Raw genomic sequence first — 12,549 nt, 5'->3', positions numbered from 1 at the left:
ACGAGTCTGAATGAACTTGACATACATCATCATTCACAGTAATGTAGGAAAAGGTAAAGCCTAGGATAAGTTAAGGCAATTTAAACCAGTGAGGCTTGAGATTACCTGAGGATCTTCTTAATCTACACAGCAGCTCTTTGGATGACATACAGCAAGTAAGATACAAATTGTGGCTTTAATTGAAAGAGGCTTATTTTTTCTGGTCTTTTTTTTTAAAGCACTAAGAGAATGGAGGATGCACTATCAATGATAGCAATAGGTACAAAGCCAGCATACGGTGGTTACTGAAATTTTCACTGTTGAATGGACATTGTTGTGATTGGCTTTTAAACAACATACCAGAAATCAGTTTATTTCACTGTTCTCCCAGTCATTAACGCCACTTGTAGTATAACAGGCAATGACAAGAATAAGCACTGGTCCTTGACTTCTGCATTTCAGTTCAGAGCAGCAGTGAGTCAGCACCACGAGAAAAGTATTGCTGAAAATGCACTGATTAGAAATTCATAACCATTATTATGTATTAGAGAAAAACAGTATTTTTTTGTTTGTTTGCTTCAAGCATGTTCTTCCCCTTCATCTGACATCAGAATGTGAACCCACGCAGGGGTCTTGACAGCAGGATTAGTGCTTTCAGGAGCCTCTACTGATGATGTGCAGGCCACACACCCACTGCAGGCTGTAGTGCGGCACCTGTAAGGGCTATGTATACGGACTGACTACAAGCACACAGGGATCACTGGAGTCTCATTAATGGATTTTTTTCTCCATTTGTCCATGTAATTGCTTGAGAAAAAAACATGAGCTAACTGGTCAGCTCACATTGCTGCTATTTCACAGAAGTACCATATTTCTATTTTGCATAGAGGCACCGTGAGTTCCTAGAATCACAGAATCATAGAATAGGGTTGGAAAGGACCTTAAGATCATCTAGATCCATCCCCCCTGCCATGGGCAGGGACTCCTCACACTAAACCATGCCACCCAAGGCTCTGTCCAACCTGGCCCTGAACACTGCTAGGGACAGAGCATAACCCATGAAGGTGCCTCTCATTGGATTAGTGTACGTAGGTGCTAAAACTCCTTTGCAAATCTTACTCAGAGTGGTTTGGGCCCAGATGTTCAAAGGATTATAGTGACAGATAGGGAGATCTTTGAAGCCACGAACTCAAGCTCATGCCAGGGTCCAACCCACAGATCTAACTCCATTGTCGGATGGCGCTGCACTCCGTTGGACCCTGCATGACTAGGTCAATATCTTGTAAGAATTAGTAACAGAAGAAGGAAATTGCACTTTTTCCTCCCAAAGCATTTGTGAACCCTCTACAGCACTGTGCTCTCCTCAGGCGGCTTCCTTTCCTGCAGCTGCCACCACTGGGAACACAGATAACAGAAAAGGAGAAGGAATGAGACTAGCCCTCCATAACTTCATTATTTTTTCATTTTCCCAGTGAAAAATAGATAGCACAAAACGTAAGTTTATTGCAGTGACTCTAGTTTCCTTGGAATGTCATAATTGTTGTTATAAATATGCATCCTTTTGAAAGGAAAGTGTAATTATTCTACTAATATGCATGAAAATAGCAGTTGAGAAAAGGAAACAATATGGCATTGTTTGACTTGGAATTTACTCCCCAGCTGTTAATAACCTGCCTATGTCTCTGGTGGAATTGCCAGTTTGTTATTCCTGTGCTAGCAACTGTTTCTGAAACTAGAAGCTGGGCCAAAGGGGAAAAAAAGAAGCCCAAAGCACACAGACAATCCCCTTAAAGTCCATATTGTGTGTTTAAATTAGGTCCCTAGAGCAGCGAGAAATAAAAAAATCTCATGTGTATCTTGCTGCATTGTTTCAAGTATTTTTTAATTTTTGGAGGAAGCAAATGTTTAGGACATCCTTTTTGAAATTACATTTATAATTACATTTGCCTTCTATTGTTAAATAAATAATACAAGTGATTAGCAATAGCCTATTTCCATCACGTTCTTCCAAAGCCATATGTGTGCGATGGACCAAAAGACTGTCGTACTTTGAAAGAGAGTTACAAAGTGACATTGTCCCAGCTTCTCAGTTTATCATAATTTGTAAAAAACCCCACAGCAGCTGAATATTACATGAATTGTCCCTCATGTCTGGGCATCCCTGACAGTCATTTTGATACACATGTTTAGGTACAATTTTCTGAAGTATGTAAGGGACTGAAGAGTGAGGTTTAGGTTTCAAAAGAGGTATACACCAGTTAAAATCCGATTACACCTACTTTTCTAAATTTTCATGAGGAAGTGAAATTAAGGGTCTTGATATTTTTTTTTTCCTTACTAGATTTTACTTTAGGCAAGTAAAAAAAAAAAAAGGCCTACTGACAAGATTATGGAATTGAATTTGCCACACAGCCCCTTTTGAAGCACCACTATTTGTTTCGTCACAAGAAAATTGGCTTTGCTGAACATCCTGAACATCATTAGCAAACTTCAATGCCCCAAATAAAAGTGTAAGACAAAGAATCAGGATACTGTCAGTACTTACTGGCCTTATGGTCTTCTCTTCTATTGCGATCAACAGAGGCGTTTCACTGGTGTGATCTATAGTACATACACTTAGAAAGGAAGGTGGGTATATGAATGACTTTAATAGAACTTGAACTTTTGCTCCAAACTTACATCAAATCTATGTGTATTGATTTTATAGTATGAGCTGTCTCCCTAGCACAAGAAAGTCCCATAACCTGTCTGAAAAAAATAGATTTATCACTTCAAATAATTAGTTCAGCTTCCCCCTTACTTTGATTTTCCCTCTACTTCTCTAAAATGACACATTCCAACACTAATGAAGCACATGCATACATTATGTTAGAGGGCTTGGGGGGCTTTTGTTGCAAGCTCGTGACAGTGCTTCCAATCCCCTGAAGGCTGATATATTGGTCAAATAAATCTTCCAGATAGGTAATAATACAGTGCACTCCACAATGTTCCTTTAAATGTTGTATTATTTTCCTGTACTGCTTATCAATAATTGCATGTTTGCTGGCAAAAGAAGTGCTGCTGTATGGCTAGTTCTTGCTTCATCAGTATGATTCCTAACTGGGAGATAGCAAAACTTTGACTGGGGGTGTTAAGAGCAGGCAAAAGGCAAGCTGTTTGAAACACTCCAGATCTCTGGATAAGTTAAATCCTGTGCACAGATCCATAACGTAGATTATGCATGAACCATATCCTGACAGAACTTTACTTTGATAACTGAAGTTGACCTTAAGTCATTCATAGTTCAGTTTTGACTATACATACAGAAGTGAGTAGAGTCAGGTGTGCTATTTACCCATTGGCCAGCTCAGGGAAGGGGCTGTGCATCCCCAAGAGAAGCATTGCAAGGGAGCTCTGACCCCATAGTACAGGAAAGAATGAAGATAATCTGAGACAGTTGGGGCTGTTCAGCCTGCAGAAGAGAAGGCTGCGTGGAGACCTCAGAGCAGCCTTCCAGGATCTGAAGGGGGCCTACAGGGTTGCTGGGAAGGGACTCTTCATTAGGGACTGTAGTGACAGGACAAGGGGTAACGGGTTAAAACTTAAACAGGGGAAGTTTAGATTGGATATAAGGAAGAAATTCTTTACTGTGAGGGTGGTGAGGCACTGGAATGGGTTGCCTAGGGAAGTTGTGAATGTTCCACCCCTGGCAGTGTTCAAGGCCAGGTTGGACAGAGCCTTCGGTGGCATGGTTTAGTGTGAGGTGTGCCTGCCCATGGCAAGGGGGTTGGAACTAGATGATCTTAAAGTCCTTTCCAACTCTAATTATTCTATAATTCTATGAAACTTGAATCTTACCCTATGCTTTAGATTTAGAGACAGAAAGGAATAAAAGAGGACTTGGTTTCCTGTCACAGAGAAACAAAACCTTACACTTCATCCTTTCCTTGGGAAATGATTTGCCTGCATGTTCACTTGTTTCTGAGTGTGGATTGGAGGATATGTGTGCACCACTCTCCCAAAAAGCAGACAGGGCATGACCTATTTGCCCTTCCAAAAAGACAAGCATGACCTATCTCCCCTTGCTGGGACAACTGTAACAAATGTATGAAAGCAAGAGAAATTGCCTGCATTCTCCCAGAGCACACACTTTTTGTGGTGTATTGGTGCAAAAGAATTAAAGAATTAATGAGTAAAATTATTAGAATTGTAAGATGCAACTGAAAATACACCAAGGAATATGAATAAAATTTCTTCCTAATAGATATGACAGAAAGCAGCTGGCTCAGAATTTAAGGTTTATAAATATAATGCGTTTAACTTTCAAAGTATGTGTTTTCCACATTGTGATACTGTTTTGTAATTCAGATTTAAATACGTTCAAAAAATCATAGAATAGTTGAAGTTGGCAGTGACCCCTGGAGGTTATCTAGTCCAATTCTTGCCTTGCTCAAAACAAGGTCAATTAGAGCAGGCTCTTCAGGACTTTGGTTGAGTTTTGAGTACCTCCAAGGATGGAGATACCATCCAAGGATGGCTGGCCAGCAGGCCAAGGAAGGGGATTCTCCACCTCTACTCCACTCTGGTGAGACCCTCTGCTACAAGTCCTGCATCCGGCTCTGGGGCAACAGCACAAGAGGGACATGGAACTGTTGCAGTGAGTCCAGAGGAGGCCACGGAGATGCTGCGAGGGCTGAAGCAGCTCTGCTCTGGAGACAGGCTGAAAGAGCTGGGCTGGTGCAGCCTGGAGAAGGGAAGGCTCCTTAAGGGCAGACCTTAGAGCAGCTCCAGTGCCTAAAGGGGCTACAAGAAACCAGGAGAGGGGCTCTGGACAAGGGCCTGCAGTGACAGGACAAGGGGAATGGCTTTAAACTGAGAGAGGGGAGATTTAGATTAGACATTAGGAAGAAATCCTTCCCTGTGAGGGTGGTGAGACGCTGGCACAGGGTGCCCAGAGAAGCTGTGGCTGCCCCATCCCAAGGCCAGGCTGGAAGGGGCTTGGAGCAAGCTGCTCTAGTGGAAGGTGTCCCTGCCCATGGCAGGGGGTTGGAACTGGATGAACCTTAAGGTCCCTTCAACCCAAACCAGTCTGTGATTCTATGCTGGAGATGATGCCACAACCACTCTGGCAAACCTATGCCAACATTTGAATTTTGTTTGTGAATATTAGCCTGAAAATTAATGGAAATAGAAACATAAAATGAAAATTTTTCCTTCATTTTCAATGTCTCAACTGAGCAAAATGAGACACAATACAACTATATTTTAGCAGCTCTTTTTCTATTTAAAATAATTTCAGATGCTGTTAGTAACCAGAAAGAAACAAAACTATTGTCTTGTCTTCCTTTAGTGTACTAAATGAAAATTTGCATTTAAATATTGTAAATTTGGCACTAGTCCTTCCTCAGCAAGCCCCTGCAAATACTGACCTTGCTGGCAGAAGCACGTGATAGAAGTACCAGTATCTTTCCGCTGATTTCACTGGGCTTTAATGCTAAACCAGATCTCAGATCTTTTAAGCAGGCATGAATCTGTGTTCCTAATATTTGGACTGAGAGTAGGCAATTATGAGAAAACAGTTTTAATATTTAAATTAGTCAAATGCTTAATTATGAAAGGGCTGAAAGAAGAATGCTCAGCTTCATTGCACTTCAATGGCTTGTAAATTCGCAAGTAGCTGTAAATTAACTCCTGGATTTCTTTAGGTTAATCAAATCAGATTTAATGATGTCTTTGAAATCCACAGATTAAAGGTATAAAAGTGGGCATCTCAGCATGAGGAACAAACACAGTAATAGTTGTTAATTTCTCTTTTGTTCTCTTTTCTTTGCCCATAGACCTGCAAAACCAGAAGTGCAGTAATTCTGGGAAGCATGTATTCTAGTGATGATAAGACCTCATTTTCACAAAAGAATCCCTGATAAGGTCTTCACTACTTTTCTCTGACCATTTATTACAAAGGTCTCAAATTTTCCTCTTCACTTCCCTTTTTGCAGACTTGCCATCACTGATCATAACCCACTGCCTAGCATGCAAAACACAGAAGCTGGCATTTCTGTCCATTTACTTCTAAAATTTTGCATGCAGGGAACATTGTAAGACATCAGTAAACGCATTTGTTAAACATCAGGATTTCACCTTGTTGTCTGGGAAAAAAAACAGGGACTTTGAAAACATATTTATTCCTAAAGATCTGCTTGAAAGATAACAGGGAGACAAACGGCATGACTGGAGTAACAGGATTGGTAAATATCTTGTCTATAGTCTGAAAATAACAGTGTTTTAGGAATGGCACCTGAAGGAGTGAAACCACATGTCTAACATTAAAGTGTGCATTTCCTATTGTTTATCAAAACGAATATGAAAGAGTATGAGGTAACAGGAAAACCCAGTGCAGATTTAAGGCATGACTTGAAGCATTGCCTGGAAGGTCATATGCAGTTAAGTCAGCCTCAAGTACCTGGCAAGAACGGCTTAGGAGCTAATGTCCAGTGGATGCAATGCCTGCCACTTCCTCCCTCTCCATGTTCCCTGCTACATAAAGCATATGTAAACCAAGAGGGAAAACCACCTCAAGCAAATTCAGTTTGCCCTTTTTATTTGTGGACAGAATTGTTTCTAATCTAGTTATCAACTGATATTTTCTTCTGTTGCGGTGCTTCCTGATAGTAATTAAAGTTTGGGAACAGATTTCCATGCAAACTTGGGCATATTTAAGCATTTTTCTTATCCACCAAAAGAAGACTTCACGTTTGACTGAAGTCCAGGTTCTGTGAAAAGGTAGACATTCCATAATCTTCCTCTAAATATCTACAGTGTTTCATTCATGTGAAAACCAGTTTTACTACGAGCAGGAAGCAATCATTTTTCTGTGGGAGGAAGGAAAGGCCTTCGTGGCAAAAAAAAAAAAAAAAATCCCAAAAATGTCTCTAACTCTTTGCAAATAAAAGCAGCTTTTCACCGGGGAAAAAAATTGCAAAAATGATGTGTTAATACTGTCTGTGACTGCTTCCCCCTCAAAAGGCTGAGCTAATGCCTGCCTTGGTGTGTCAGAAAGCCCTGGAATGCCAGATGAAGCTCTGAAGAGTCCAAGCAAGCAGAATACTTCTAGCACTTCAGTTGGTCTAAATTTAGTGTTCCAGCACTCCAAATGTAGAGCATTTCTTTGTGGTTGGAAAGCACATTCCTTTCAGCATATGCTCCCTAGCCTGAATATTCCACAGAGAAATGGTGACAGTACAGACATCACAGAATCACAGAATGATTTAGATTGGAAGGGACCTTAAAGCTTATTCAATTCCAACCCACTGCCATGGGCAGGGACACCTACCACTAGACCAGGTTGCTCCAAATCCCATCCAACTTGGTCTTGAACATCCATGAAGAGTAAAGGCTGAAATTAAGCCCACCCCTTTTATAAACTGCTATCAGGCTTCCTTTCCTCTCTCACTGTAGGCAAATTTTAGACCTTAATGTGCTCCACAGAAAAGCTATCGAAGTTATAAATGAGTTGATCTGCTGTGTACAAGTGTTACAGGATGGTATGATCCCAGCCTTGCACAGGCTGGCTTAACAGGGACATTCAGGGTCTCAGCATTCATTACCTGGCACTAGGTATAACCAATCACCTATACCCGAAGGTTACCAGGCCATTCACACCATCTTTACACCAGTGACAGAGATCTAGTCTCACTGCTCTGATTGTCCTGTTTTCAGAAAGCAAGCAGGAGGAATAAAGCCTGCAGTGACTACCCTCAGCTGGGGTTTAGCCATATGCACAAACCAAATAAACCTGTTTGGTTTAAGTGTAAAAAAATCACAAAAGGAGAAAAAAGAAACAACCCACCCTTCAAGCCAGCTCTCATTCTTATTCATAGCCATAAGCAAGAGTTTGCCAGGCACTCCCTAGGTAGCCTTTCATCTGCTTTGTAGCTGCATGTCCTAGCGCAGAAGTATGTGCACTCACTGTTCAGCAGCCCTTCATGTATTGCAGTGCTGTGAATGCTCAGACAAGACACACCTCTGATCAGAATTTGGCTGCACAGGTGGTTTCTCTGTAGTAGCATGAGATAAATTTATCGCTGACTAAAAGAATATTTTCAGTGGGCTTGAATCACAGCAAAGAAATCACCTCCTGCCTGACTTTTGACCAGCAAACTTTGGTAGTGGGTTCTGTGGTGTTCAAGGAAAGACACTTAGCCCAGAGCGACAAATATTTCCCTCTCTCTCACTTTTGCTTTATCATGTTTAAAAAGAGATGAATTGGGAAAACATTTGTGTAGACTGTGCAGGAATATTAAGCAGCCTGTGCCTCTTAGCAGCTTTCTTAATCATGCTTGGTTTACTGTCATGCACCATTCTGATGGAGAGAGACCATTTCACAGCACTATTATACAGCATCTGCATTTTTCATTGTCAGCAAGAGGGTCTAAGCTGGTTTCTTTGCCTCCCTTTCTCCCTTCAGTTTTTGCAGCTGTGGTTATAGCAGAATAAGCAAAAAGTACATTACCAGTTAAAAGCCCAGTCAGAAGAGAAGGAAAGCCATGGGACGTACAGAATACTGCTTGGGTTGTGCCCAATCCATTACTACGGGCTCTTTGCCATTTTCCAGCCACCTGAGTGTTGTCATGGCTTCTTAAAAACACAACATAATTCAGATTGAAAGGGACTTCGGGAGCTAATCTGCTCAAAGAGAGGCTACACTTAAATAAACACAGACTGCTAAGGCCTTTATCCCTTCGGATCTTGAAAGCCAGTGCTGGCACCACCAATTTTCCTAGTGCAAATCCCTGCCTATCACACAACCCAAATTCCTTTGTTACCTCAACTACCTATAGGGAATAACCTAGAGTTTATACAAATCTGTTTTGTTCTCAATTTCTTTGCTAAACTGAAGGTCCCCTTTTGAAGATATGCACTGTGGGAAGAAACAATGTTTTTATGGTAAAGTGAATGAGTTATGAGAAAGTCTTCCAAGCTCTGCTGCAGTAATTGTCAGAGTAAGCCCCATCCCCTCTCTGTACAACATCCCTCTGGTACAGCAGGGTGGATTTGATGTGCTCTGTGTCCTTCTCAAACATTGCAAAGAACAGCAGTCATATGAGAGAATACCTGGTTTTTATCTTTACTCGGAATGGCTGATCAAGTCTCCAGCTCCAGTAATGAAACGACTATTGTCATCCTTTTCACTGAGCTTTTGTGATCTGAGACAAGATCTGAGCCTATTAGTGATCCGAGACACGAGTGTCACCAAGAAAATACTGTCTGCCAACGTAGTTCTTCCAGAAGTGTCAAACAGGCTTAGACTGGAAGTTTTTTTTCCAGGAATGAATTATACCTGTCTAGGTGCTTGCATAGGATCAGATACACCAGTGTCTGACATGGGCTGCTGTGTCCTACAGCAAACAGCAAACAAATAAAAAGGTTGTAACCTGGACACCGTGCAAAGGTTGTTGCCAATAAACAGTATGACTTGTCGGCTGTACTGTGTATACAGGGTGTGAAAACACACAGTAAACCATGGCTGTGTACTGTCAGGGAGGTGCAGGCTTTTCCGCCTCTGAGTTTTACAACAGCGACACCTGAGATGCAACCCTTGCACTCAGCTGAACCTGCCACACATCCTTCCACAACCTCCAGCCAGCCCTGCCCTCGCCTTGCTGGCTCAGAAGGTTAGTGTGTCACCGAACGCACTGCTGAAACCAACAAATGTTGTTTCTCCTAAACAGCGTGAGCCAGATGTGAACTATTAGACAGCATTTGGGATTCAGATTCAAAAAGCTTTTGAGCTTCTTTTCATGCTGAAGGCAGAAATTGAAGATATTAATTGCACTGCTTATAGCTTCAGCCTCTTCATCTGAATGAGATGCTTTGTGATTTCCATAAACCCCAGGAGTATGATGCTTGAAGCTGAAATATATTTCCTGACAGATTGACAAATAGGGCAGTTTTTTTCTCTTATTATAGCTATTGGAATTGAAAACACTACCACATAGAGACGCCAATAAAGACTCTTTTTATACATAAGGGTATTGTTTCCAGAAATGCTTTGAAAGATTTTCTCCATTAATATTCCTTCTTTTTGTCCCACCCAGGGAAGGTATTTTTTTAACTGATTATATATTGCATATAACCCAGTGTAAGTCTTGAAACCTCTGAGGATAGTTTGTATAATGAAAAAGGCTTCATTTTAGCATTGTTCAATACTAAGATAAATCAGAAGTAATTTTACTACAGTCATGGTGCTTGATGGGTGCGAGAGAGACCAGAATTGCAGCCAGGTGTTTTTTCAAAGAAGCATTCTGGGAGATACTGACATTAGTGTATTTTGGTTGTACACAAATGATTAATGGTAGAATCATATGCCATCTGTTCATGCTAATTATATGAAATGTTTGTAATAAAACCCAAAACTCGTAGTGTTTGTTAAACTCCTGAAATTCAGGCCATTACTGTGGAAGATTTATTAAGGCCTATGAATTGTATACCAGAAATTGGGATCTTGCCACAAAAGAATCTGGAACAAGATGACTCATTGTTCGTTGAATCAAAGGAGTTTTGTGAGCGATATTCTTGGGTTTGTGAGCTAAGTTTGTTCTGGGGCTCTGAAAATGACTGAAACAACCCAAAATTCATGTGAGAGAAAACAAGGGTGAACTTTTGCAGAAGAGAAACAAAAAAAGAGCATCCTGAGAAGTCTCTTGATGGCTGAGTGGCTCTACTCAAAGCAGGGTATGAATGGGTATTCCAGTGCATAGGTGTGTGAAAGAGTGTGTCAGAACAAAAGATGAAAGCTGTCAGCTGTCCCTTACCCTTTTCCTGAAACAGAATCTGACTGTGAATCTCTCTTCCCAGAGGTGCAGCCCTTTTCTCCTATTATTGCAATGCAGAAAGCCTGTCAATGTCTGTTAGCCAGCAGGAGAAAAGATTCCCAGCACAGTCGCTGCACCAAGCAAGAAAAAGCTCCCTAAATAAGAGTGCAAATTCGCCAGGAAGAGGACAACTGGGTTCAGCCAACATAACATCTGAATTCTGAGCAACACCCTTTCAGATTTAAATTAGATTGGTGTCCTTTTCTGAGCAATTTGAAGGATACATAGGTGCTGAAGAATTATCCTTGGTGTTAGCCTCCTCCTGAGGGGATGAGTAAAGGACCCTGCACACAGTGTAACCTCATCTCTACTGTGCCTTTTAGCTGCAATGGACTGGGTTAAATCCCAGCAACAAAAAAAGGAATAGATGGAAACACAAAATACGTGGCTTGTATTGTGCTCAGCTGTGTGTGGGTGCAAGGGAAAGCAAGTATTATTGCCATTTATGAGATCTAACAGACATGATCAGTGATCTGCATTTAGCTATTTCATTCTATTATTGGAAAGGGGATGTAAATCCTATCACTTTTGTCAGCTAATGAAGAAAAGCACTTGGGAGCAGCACCAACCCAATGAATAAGAAGCACCATACACTGAGGATCAGAAGACCTGATTCGATTCACAGCTCAGTGTTATCTGCCTTTTAGTCTTTTCCATCTTCACAGTGCAGATGATAACGCTTAACTGCCAACAGAAAATATTTTGTGATCTATAGCTGAAAAGCACTATATAAGTCTAAATATTATTTCAGTATCTTCTTCCCACCCACTCAGTAAGTAAAATATGTGCGAGCTATGGGAAGTGATGTGATAATTATTATACAGAGGCTGAGCTTTGAAGCTGAAAGCATGTTATAGCTCATTATATATAATAACTCTCAGACACTATGCCAATGAGCTTGGTATAAAAACTCTACGGAACAGATACTTAGCAGGCTAAAATGGCCACAGATAGCGCAGCACAGATGCAGTTTCCTTGAAAGAGCAACATGCATACGCATTGCAATCTACTTTGGGTGCAGAGCTTCACAGCATACTTGAAGCTCCGATTACAGTGCAATAAAAGGATGCTCCACACTCCAGAGCTCTGGGCAACTGAACACATTCCACATCTGGGGAAGTTACAGAGAAAATATGGTGCATACGGATACTGGGTCCCCTCACTGCTGAGTTACCAGGAGGGCAAACAGTTAAACAACACTTTCGCTTTTTTTTAGGCTTTAAAACCAGCTTCTAATTTTCTATTTTTTTAGGACGCTTTATAATGCAATTAGAGAGCTGCTGGAGGCACTAATTGGATCATAAAGTGCCTTCTTCATGTTCCAGCTGAGGAGAGAGGAAAAAAGGATCACTTCACGTCCTCTTTGCACCTGCTAAGATGTTTGTGAGACACCTTACAATTAAATTATAAGCACCTAGAGGAGACTTTAAATTACATACTATAGAGCTAGAACCTTGGGTCAGACAGCAGAATCCACAAACTCAAAGCTTACAAAAGCCTCATATCTACCTTCTGGCACTTTTCTCTACCTCCTGGGGTGGAAAAAGACCTTTGTTTTTCCAGTGCTTGGAGTGTTTAATATTCTCTCTCTAAACAATGGTTTCCTATATGCTAGGCTAACTGCAATTTCTTGCTGAGCATACAATATGTCTTTTCAATCCTGTGGCCCAGGAAGGAGCCTGACAGCAGGCATAGCATGGATGGTTCTTATAATCATGAA

The sequence above is a fragment of the Pezoporus flaviventris genome, unplaced genomic scaffold (genome assembly GCF_033815535.1).
Source record: "Pezoporus flaviventris isolate CSIRO_AGI_PZ_B2104156 unplaced genomic scaffold, CSIRO_AGI_Pfla_v1 ptg000037l, whole genome shotgun sequence".
NCBI classification, from domain to species: domain Eukaryota; kingdom Metazoa; phylum Chordata; class Aves; order Psittaciformes; family Psittacidae; genus Pezoporus; species Pezoporus flaviventris.
The sequence above is the reverse complement of the archived record's forward strand: the minus strand, read 5'-3'. Positions refer to the sequence as shown.